The following is a 10,707-nucleotide window of genomic DNA, read 5'->3' on the forward strand; positions in this document are numbered from 1 at the left end:
TCTCCCTGTGCGCTCTAAGTTCTCACATGGGCCCACCTCATTGTGACTGAAGTCCCGGGTCCTGCTCTTATCTGCGGGCTGGGAGGATGAGGGCTGGCCCACTCCCACCCCATCCACCCCTACACTGTGCTGGCATCTACCTCACCGCCTTACCCCCACCCACCCACCGGAACCCTCCTTTATCCCCCAGACCACGATGACCACACCGTCCAGTTTTCCCCTGAGCTGAGTCCCCCACAGATGTCATACCTGAGCTGGGATGGCCACAAAGCCTGAAGTCAAGAAGAGACTTCTGTGACTCCCACCATCGAATGTCTTCCCCTGTTTTTCTTTGACCCTCATTCTCCTTCTATCCCAGGGTCCCTTGTCCTTCCTTCCCTGTGAACCAGCCTTGGGAGGGGCAGAGGGATGAGGAAGGGGAGGAGAGAGGCACCTGCTCCCTTGCTTGGGAAGAGGCATAGAAACAGCTGAAAGAAGTGTCCCCCGTACCTGGGTACCTGGGTACCTCAGGGACTCTGCAGGTGTCCCAGTGGCAGTCACTTTTGCTGAGGGAAGAAAACAGTGTTCAGAGTCCAGGGCCAGGTCCTGGGAGAAATGCTGCTGAGCCATACAGGCAGGACTCCTCCAGGGGTCCCCACGCGTGGCCCCTGCGGAGAAAAGCTCCCCATGTAAGGCAAAGCTTTGGCCGTGTGGCCAGGCGAGTAGAGCAGGAGTCTGCCACAGGACAGAGGGAACCTGGACACGCTGGCTATGTGTGGGAGCTGGGGCACAGCTCCACCCAAGGGGCCTTCCCACCAGAGGGGGACAGCAGCCTGGGGAGAGCCCCTCCCTGCAGGGAGGAGGTACAGAGACCAGAGGGCAGAAGCTGGGGTGCCCGGGGGTGCCCTGGAATACCCAGAAACCGGCAACATCCCCCAGGCCCTCCCAAACCTGGAATCCCAGCTCCCCGCCCCTCACCTGGACTGCTTTGCCTCAAACTTCTGCTGTGGGACCATTGGCTGAAGAGAGGAAAGGTGCCCTCTGAGTCACTTACTTCATGAATAGTAGCGACCACTAACACAGTTCCTCAAGGGGAGGCGCCCCAGGTGAAGGGGAGGAGTATGTCCCTGCCCCCATCCCTGCTGACCCCAGCCAGGCCCTGTGAAGGGCGGCGGGGAGGCAGGATCCCGGAGAAGGTGTGGGGAAGCCGTCCTCCATCTGGAAGGTCAAGGAAGGCCCATCTCAGTGAGTGGAGAGGAGGGACAGAAAGCTATCATCACCTCAGCGGCGGGCTCTCCCTTGGCCCTGCAGTTGGGGGACCTCGCCTCTGCTGCAGAGAGCAGTCATGGCAGCTCGGCCCCAAGAGCCACCTGTCCATCCAACCAGTAGGACAGAGGGAGGAGAGCTGGGGTCGGGACTTGGCTCTCGGGCCCAGCCCTGCCGGCTCACTCGCGGTGCTGGCTGGGGGCGCTCGCCTAACCTGCTGGCAGCCAGCCAGAAGAAATTAGCTCTGAGAGGACAGCAGGGCCTTGCCTGTGCCCTTGTGGGGTCAGAGGGTTCCCCATCCCCAGTTGGCCCCACTGAAGCAGCTGAAGGGAGGCCGGAACAAGCGCGCGTGCCATCCCTCCGGGATCCCCGTGCAGCCCGCTGGGCCGCGTGTTAACTCTTTGACCACATCCACTCCAACAGAGGTCAGAGCTCTGCCTTGTCCTTTGTCAAGGTTCGAGAAAACACAAGAGGGAGGAGCTCGGAGTCACCCTGGGAACCGAGGATCTCTTTGGCTATAATTACCTGGAGTTGGATACATACATGTATTTCTACTTCGGTTCTAGATCTTTCTAGAAGGAACCACCCTGACTCCAAAGACTCTGCCATTACCTTTGAGATGCTCTTCTTTGCCCCCATCCAGGAATCAGGCTGAAAACATCGCTGGGGGACAAACAAGAACAAGAAGTTGAGTCTTCGCTGTGCTGGGGCACAGACAGGCTGAGACGTGGACACACATACTCTGAGCCTTTCGGCCTCTGGCTCCTGAAGGAATAGACGTGGGGCCCAGGCAGAGCCCTGCTGACCCCCACCCCACCTCTACCAGGCAACCGGGCCATTGTAACCCCATCTTATCACCATAGTAACCAATAGCAAGGACGGGGATCCTGGCATCAGATTCACCTCGGTGCGACTCCAGACCCCGGCACAGCCCTGAGCAGTGAGGAGGGGTGTGAGTAGAAACCTCTCTTTCGAACAAGCCCCCTTGGTGGTCTGCAGGCACTGTGAACTCGAGAGCCCCGCCTCCTCTGTTTTCTAACAACGCTGTCACATAGAGAGCAGAAGCCGAAGGGCAGGTCACCAGCTCCGTGGCTTGCCAGCTGAGTGACAGAGCAGGGAGGAAACCTGGGGACACAGCGGGGATGTGCCATGTAGTGCTCGGACCCCAGTCTTGACGTGACTCGCTCTCCTGTCCTCCCCTCCCCTGCCATGGCTTCCCCCCATCCACGCACAGCTGGTTCCTCCTCCAAGAAGCTTCTGTGTGTCCCTGTGAAGTGGCCTCTCCCTGCACTGTGGGTGGGATTTGGGTTAGGGTACGAGGGCCTAACCTCAGCCCCTCCACATGGCCGCCTGGGGAGCAAGGACAGGTCCTGAATCGCCTTGGGGCAGGTATCTGGGCTGGAGCCCCACAGGTCTGGAGCGAGAGAACATATGAGCAACACAGGGGTGACTGCACGGAGGCGGCTGAGCTGATGATGGCAGCAGGCGACGACCCACGGGGAGAACATGGGGTCTATATCCCCCGCGACCTTGCCCACCTCGTGACCTCATCACCTCTCGGACAGCAGCACCCACCGGTGCGGATATATCTCACATCCTCTCTGTCCACGCAGACCGCTCGCTGGAGGTCCGCAGTCTCCTCGAACTCAAAGCGGGCAAAACAGAATTCCCGTCACGCCCCCTCCCTGACCGGACCCCCTGTCTGAACTACATCTCCTGGTGACACCGCTCTCCAGCACGCACTGCAGAGGAAGGTGGGGCTCCGATGGGCACAGATCAGACGGAAGAGGTCACGGCCACCCCAGGAGTCTGGAGGCAGACCCCTGGGGAGTTAGAAAGGAGACCTGGCTCCCTCTGAGGCTCCGTCAGTGTGGGACTTTCTTCCTGTCGCCAAATTAGATGGTAATTTTCCCATTGAAGAATTCTGTCCGAGGATTTATCCTGGTTTCTGAGAATTAAAAAAAAAAAAAAAGGCATTGAAATATTTTTAAATCACTCTTTTCATATTGAGGTCATCTTTTAAACTGTAAGTCTTCATCTGAAGAAAGAGCTCTTATTGTGAGCTCTTGAAAAGTGCCCAAAAGTATGGGCTTATTCACATCAGGATGGGATTTTTCAGTTACACTCAAACAAAATGTAAAAATTCTACAACCACAGTAAACTTATGAAAGGAGCACATGAAGAGGCAAAGTCCAAGGGGAAAAAAATCTGCTCTAAAAGAAAATTTATATCAAAAAGAAAATAATCAGGTGAATCTTTCAGGTTCTAAACCTTTACCAGTCTAAAAAATCTAACAAGGCAATCCAGGGTATGTCAAAATGAGGGGAAAAGAAGACAAAATGAGATGTAAACACGGAACAATGCAGAGGAAGAGGGAGCTGGAGGACTACGTCAAATGAACCCCGGCATCTAGGTCAAGAATAGAGGCCAGACTCCTGATTCCTGAACCCTGACCCCCAACACCAGACACCTAACACCCAACTCTTGATCCCAGACCCCGACCCCAGGGTCCCAACCCCCGATTCCTGACCCCAGACACCAACATGAGATGCCAGAACCCCAACGTGAGACCTCTGGCCCCCGGCCCCAGGCTCCAGACCCAGAACCATTGGGCCAACGCTCTGGGCAGCTGGCTGTCACGTTCATTGTGAACAGCAGCAAGGCCAGAGGGGGTGAAGTGTTCAGAGCTTGGTCACAGAGAGAAGCTGCAGGGCACGGGGACATGGGGCTCCAAATTCTTGAATGCAAGACCTGGGCACAGGTCTCTCGGCGCTCCCTGGGGTCCTTATGTTATAGGAAGAACGGGCTCGTGCAGTGTGAGGACACGCTCCGATTCAGACTGTGGGACAGGCTGCTTTCCGAGAGCGCGCTTCTCCTGCTACACAAAGCTCCGGGTGCGGGGGCGGGGCGGCTCACCTTCGGAACAGGCTGTGGAGCCAACTAAGCCCCATGACCCCAGCACCACACAGGCAAGCCCTGAGTCGGGGCCAGACACCCCGGGAGGACAGTACAGCAGCTCAGGAGGTCCACCTGCGGCTCGGCAGCCCCCACGTAGTGGGCAGAGACCACCTGGAATGTCAAGAGCCCCATCTCTGTTTCACATGTAGTGGCTGCCCATGTGGCTTAAGCCAGACTCGCTCTTGGAAGCCCCAGTAAGTCTCCAGCTCTGGCAAGTCAAAGAGTGTCTCCCTACCCCAGGAGATCACTCACATGACAGCCTATCTGTCCACTCACCCTGCCAGACCTGACACTGTTCAGCACTGGGAGCTATCCCACTGACTGTGACATGCTGCTGCCCACCCGCCAGAGCACCAGGCCCAGTAAACACCTGCCCAAGTGAATGTGTTGATTTTGCCACAGCTCAGGAGCACTGTTCCCAAATCACGCCCTGGCTGAACCATCAGCCCTGAGAAGAGATGTGAGCGCAGACCGGCTCTCCCTCCAGGGCCAGGGAAGTGGGTGTGGAGGGGTCCACATCTGGGCCTGGCCACTTCCCACCTTGGAACCTGGGTGTCACCGGAACCTCTGGGGCCTTGGTTTCTCGGAAGTAAAATGGGGACAATGATACATATCATCTTCTAGGTTGCCAGAAAAGTCATGAGAGCATCCATCAGCATTTTCGTCAGTGCCTCGCACAGAATGAAGGTCTGGTAAATGGAAGCCCACTGGAACAGATTCCTTTTCTTTTCTTTTTTTGGAGAGAGTGTGAGTGTTGTAGGGTGGGGCAGAGGGATAGGGACAGACTGTCAAGCAGGCTCCCCCACTGATCGCGGATCCCGACATGAGGCTCGATCTCATGATCCTGAGGTCACAAACTAAGCCAAAACCAAGAGTCGGACCCTTAACCATTCAAGCCGCCCAGGGATCCCAGTAACCAATTTCTTTATGGAAGTCATCAGTGACGATGTGTAGAGCTCTCAAGCTGAACCCCGAAACGCAAGCGCCTGCTTGCGGTCTGAACTCCACATGCCAATGTTCAGCATCCACCGCAAAGGCAAGGACGGGGACAGTGTCACCCTGGGGGTAAGGACAGTGAACAGGAGAAGGATACACCAGATCCTATTTTTTAAGGGGATGCAAGTTACTAAGTTTTTTTAAAACAAAAAATATACTTATTCTTTTAAACTAATAAAATGCAGTTTTAAGAAAAAAGGTCTTCTCTGTCGTCCACAGATGTACTTCAAGCGTGATGGGAGTTTCCTGTGCAGATGTAACTGATGTTCCTAACAGGATCTCCAGCTCGGAAACTGAAGCCCACCACAACTCTGGCTCCTATAAGTGCCCATAAGTCATCGGGGAGCCGAGCAGGTGCTGGCTGCAAGCCCACGACCCGGGGAGTGGAGGGACCTGAGGCTGGGACCCAACCACACCCCCTCAGATTCCTTCGCTGAAAGAAATGAGAGACGGTGCTGGTCACGCCTTCTATGGGGCTATTGCTGAAGGCCGACCGCAGCTGGTTTCATGAACTACAGTCAAATATGCTGTTTACTGTCTTTGCACAAGACATTCCATCCTGCCTTGACGGAGCCGATACCCTCTGTGGACTGAGGTCCAAAACAAGGACCAGAGAGGCCTGGGGGTATCCACGACCTCCATCAGCCGGGGAGGGACCGGGCGGCCACCATGCCCCAGCTCCCCCTGTGCTTCTGCCTGGAGTCCTGCCCTGGCATCCTCGGAAGGAGGAACCCCCAGCACCGTGAGTGTGGGCCGCACTTCCCACACCGGGCTCTGCACCATGGCCCCCTCTGCCGCCCTCCCTGCATCGCCTATGCCGACAACAAGGACGAAGATGTGGATGGGCCGGCGTGGGAGGACCCCCGCACCCACGGCGGATGGGGGCGCCGAGGATGGGCTCACATCAGCTGTGCTCCCGGGAGCCAGGAGCCCGAGGGCACAAGGCCTTCCACTGCACAAGAAACGATCTCCCGTGGGGGCCATTGGTCCCCCGGGCTCCGAGCAGGAACCTGAGCTGCCCACATGCATCCTGCCAAGGAAGGACCAGCCCGGGCTCGCGGGCCCCATGGGCACAAGGCTCCTCCTGCCCGCCGGTCCTCCGTGTGTGCTGGCTCACCTTCCCCTCAGCAGGGATGGCCAGGCCCTTGCCTAGCTCGGTCCCCTCCCCCAAAGCACCCCACACACACCCTGGCCGCTGCCGGGTCCGGAACCCCGTTCCTATCTGGCCCCGTGCACGCCCGCACACAGGCAGGGACACACCCACGCACACGCAGCCCACAACGAGTCCCTCAACCCGTCGTGGGAAGAGATGCTCGCTGACGGTCTCGAGGTTCCTGAAAAACCCCGTCGCTCCTGCCCAGGAACTGCCTCCTGCAACGGCATCCCCGTGAGACCCCTCCTGGCACAGACCACGTGGCTGAAACGCACACGCTGAGCACACCCCGGGTCGGACAGGGCGTGGACCCACGGGAACACACACGCAGCTGTGAATGAGAACCTGGGAGTCTCCTCGGGAGGATCTCCCGAGCCGGACCCATGCTGACTCCCTGACCGCCCCCCACCCCATTGCACACGCGGGTGCATGCCCAACCCCGAAGGGCCCCTGCATGCGGGCAGGGCTCAGCGCGGTGGCCTGCTGCTGTCAGCACCACCGAAACAAGTCCGATGTGTGGGGGCCACTGTCTGGATGTGGCATGGGGTGAGGGGTGAGCACGGAGAGGCTGGGGGAGGGTCCCTCGGGGGCTCCGGTGTGAGGAGGATTTCGGGGCAGGGGTCCCCAGGAAGCGGTGACCTCACTTCCCTGACCACAGAGCCCAACAGAATTGGAACCCACGTCACCAGGCACCCACATTCCAGGGACGCCCCCATGCGCAGCTCATTGCTTTGGACATCGTCCAACCGACACCATGTTCGCATGCTACCTCCCAAACTCGGGACGGTGGAGACGGAGGACAGCGCGCCCGCCTACCACTTCCCCGTGCTCAGGAGGTCCTTTCAGGGCTGCCCGACGCCTCTGGCCTTTCGGCCGAAAGGAGACTAAGGTGACACCGGGAGGCCAATGCCGGCCGCCCAGCCCCACATGCTCGCATCGACGGGCGCAGCCACGGGTCCCCTCAACCGCTGGATTTGTGTGTGTGTGTGTATGTGTGTTTGTGTGTGTGTGTGTGTGTGTATGTGTGTGTCTGTGTCTGTGTGTGTGTGTGTCTGTGAGCGTGCCTGTGCATGCATGTGTCTGGAAGGTGGGCTCACGTGCGGTGGGGCCTTCCTGAGCAGGAGCAGGTGGATGAGGGGTCAGATGCCAGGCGGGCAGGTTGCGGTCAAGGTCAAGGCTGGCTGGGTGGGACAGGTGTGGGTGATGTGAGCTCCTGGCCAGGGTCGATCCCCAGAGCCCTGCAGCTGTGGGTCCCGGGACCGGGGGTAGGGCTGGGCAGGCACAGGTCTGGGGCCCATGTGGGTGCAGCAGGGGGAACGGGCAAGAGGACAGTGGGGTCGGCCGGGCGGGGCTGGGATGGCTCCGGGCCAGCGACCCGTCCCTGTCTTTGCAGAAGGCCATGGAGGAAGAGAAGAGGCACTCCTCTCTGACCCAGGAGTCCGCAGGCCCAGGAAAGGCTTCCGAGCCTGCCAGGCCACCTGCACAAGCCGAGCCCCAGGGTGAGAAGGCGGGGCGGGGCTGGGTGCCTGGGTGTGTGCGGGGATGGGTCGGTGCTGGGCCCACGGGGACGAGCCCCACAGGCTGGTGGGGGCCAGGAGCAAGCACTGGGCTCAGAGCACCCAGCGGGGACACTGCCCTCGGGGAGCCGTCCCGCTGAGGGTTCCTTCCCTGGCTGCGGCCTCTCCGCCACGCCCCGCCTGGGTCCTGTGGGCGCTAAGGCACACGCAGAGGCAGGCAAGCGCGGGACCTTCTCTCCTCTCCCAGCTGCTCCTGGCAAGGAGCTCGGGCCCCTACTGACATCAGCAGGAGCTGGGGACTGGGAGACGGTGCCTGCCGCCACCTCAGCCGGGGACCAGCCGCCAGCAGGTGACCAGGAACCGGGCCCCACAGAGCCTGACGCTGCCCAGGAAGAGCTGGGGCCTGCTCCTGCCCCAGGCCCTGCTCCTGCTCCTGCTCCTCTCATGATCCTGTGCCTTCCCCCGTCCCTGCCTGGGCCCCTCATCCTGCCACAGGCCCAACTCCTGCCCTGCATCCTGCACCAGCCAGGTGCAGCCACTGCACCTGACCCAGCTCCAAACCCTGCCGCTGCCCCTGCCCCGTCCCCTGCCCCAGCCTTGGACACTGCCCCTTCCCCGGCCTGCACCCCTCTTACTGACCCACACCAAGCCCCTGCCCCAGCCCCTGCAAGGACTGATTCCCCTTGCCCCGCCCCTGCCCCTTCGCCTGCCGGGGAGACAGCTGCTGCCTCTTCCCCTGCCCGTGCCTCTGCCCTTCTTCTTGCCCCACACCCAGCTCGTGTCCCTGATCCTGCCCCTTCGCCTGCCCCGACCCAGGCCATGGACACCTCCCCTGTCCCCGCCTGTGTCCCGGATCCTGACCCAGTCCCGGCTCGGGCCCTGGATCCTGCGCCAGCCATCGCCGGGACACCTCTCCCAGCTCCAGCCCCTTCCACGGCCCCTTCCCTTGCCCCTGCCAGGATCCCTGCCCCTGCCTCTGCGCCTGCCAGGACCCCTACCCCTTAGCCTGCCTGTGCCCCTGCTCCTTCCCCAGACCCAGCTCCTGCCCCTTCTCCAAACCCCACCAGGACCACTGGCCACTCCCCTGCCCCTGCCTCTGCCCTCCTTCCTGCCCCAGGCCCAGTTCCTACCTGGATCCTGCCCCTGCCCCTGCCCCTGCCCGTGCCATTGCCTCTGCCCCGATTCCTGCCCCACACGGATGCCCTGCACCTGTTCCTGCCCCTGCCCCTTACCCTGCCTGGACGACTGCCCCTTCCCGTGTTCCTCCCTGGGTCCCTGTTCTTGCTCCAGACCCCACCCGTCCTCCTGCTCCTGCCCCTGCCCCTGCTGCTTGCCCACCCCCTTCCCCTGCCCCTCCAAGGACCACTGGCCCTTCCCTTGCCCCTCTCAGGGCCCCTCTGTCTTCGCCTCTCCCTGCCTGGGCCCCTGCTCCTGCCCCTTCTCCTGCTCCTGCCTGGGTCCCTCTTGCTGCTCCACACCCAGGCCCTGCCGCTTCCCCGGCCTCTGCCAGGACTGCTGCCCCTCCCTTTGCCCCTTGCAGGGCCACTCTCTCTTCCCCTGCCTCGCCATGTTCCCACAGGACACCTGTGCCACCCCCACACCCAGATCCTGCCCCTTGCTCCTGCCCTTTCCCCTGGCCCTGCCTGCACTCCTCTTCCTGGCCCTGACCCAGCTCCAGCCCTGCATGCTGCACCGGCCGCTCCTGCTGACCCTGTCTCTCCCCTTGCTCCTGCTCCTGCCCCAGTCCCAGCTCTTGCACCAGGCCCAGCTCCTGTGCCCGCCCCTGTCCCAACCCTTGCCCCTACACCTGCTCCTGCGGGGCTCCCAGAGCCCCCATCCAGAGCCCCCTGCTCTGCGGGGAGAGCTCCCTGCACAGGTACCCTCCGTTGCATGCCCCGACCCCCATGGCCCGCCGCCACGGTTCATCCCCTCCGCCTGGGTTCTTTCTCTCTGCTTTGGTCTCACAGTCATCCTAGCTTTGCCTGCCCTCAACGCTCTCACCTATCTCTTTTAAATAAAATGCATCGATTTTCCGTGGAACCCGTGCTCAACCCTAAGTCCGTCCCCGGCGTCGCCGCCCCCCCCGCCCCCCCACCGCCCCCAACAGCCCAGAACATCGCTGTGGAACAACTCCTTCCCCGAAGGGAACCCTGAGCCCAAACCCTCCCTGCCCATTGCTCCCCTAGTCCGGCCCCTCGCCACGCCTCAGCTGCTTTCTCTCTCCCTTCCTTTCCCTGTTCTGGACGTTTCTGGGAGGGGGATCACTCTGGAGGTGCCCGGGTGTCTGCCCACCTCTTTTCAAAGGGGACTGGGTTTTGTCCTGGGCGTCTTGGACGTGGAACTTGCCCCCTGCCATACCGAAAACCCCGAAGGGTTCTAGAGGAGACGGGATCATGGAGGCCCCTTGAGTGCAGAGGGGCCCAAGGTCGGGGCCGAGACCCCTGTTCCCTCCGGGACACCACAGCCTGACCCCAGACGCGACCCGGCAGCTTCCTCCTGGGGCCTGCACACACACCAGGGCATGGCACACAGCTGGAAGACACACCACACACGGCATACCCATCGCTCACAAACCAAGGCCAGAGAAAGCTCTCCCCGGCCTCTGGTGCCCACCAGGCTCCAAGGCACCGGGTCCCACAATGACACAGACCGAAAGCATGCCAGGTGCATGGGGGGGAGGGTGTGGGGGGCGGCGGCGGACAGGCCACGCAGGGAGCCCCTGTCAGCAATGCGGGAGCTCCCCGGGAAGGCCTCTGGCCAAGGAAACCCTACGGAGGCAGCACGCGTCCCCCTCAGACCGGCCGGTGTCTGGCCTGAGGAGCAGCAGCCCTGGGGAGA

This window comes from Meles meles, unplaced genomic scaffold (genome assembly GCF_922984935.1).
Source record: "Meles meles unplaced genomic scaffold, mMelMel3.1 paternal haplotype, whole genome shotgun sequence".
Lineage (NCBI taxonomy): Eukaryota > Metazoa > Chordata > Mammalia > Carnivora > Mustelidae > Meles > Meles meles.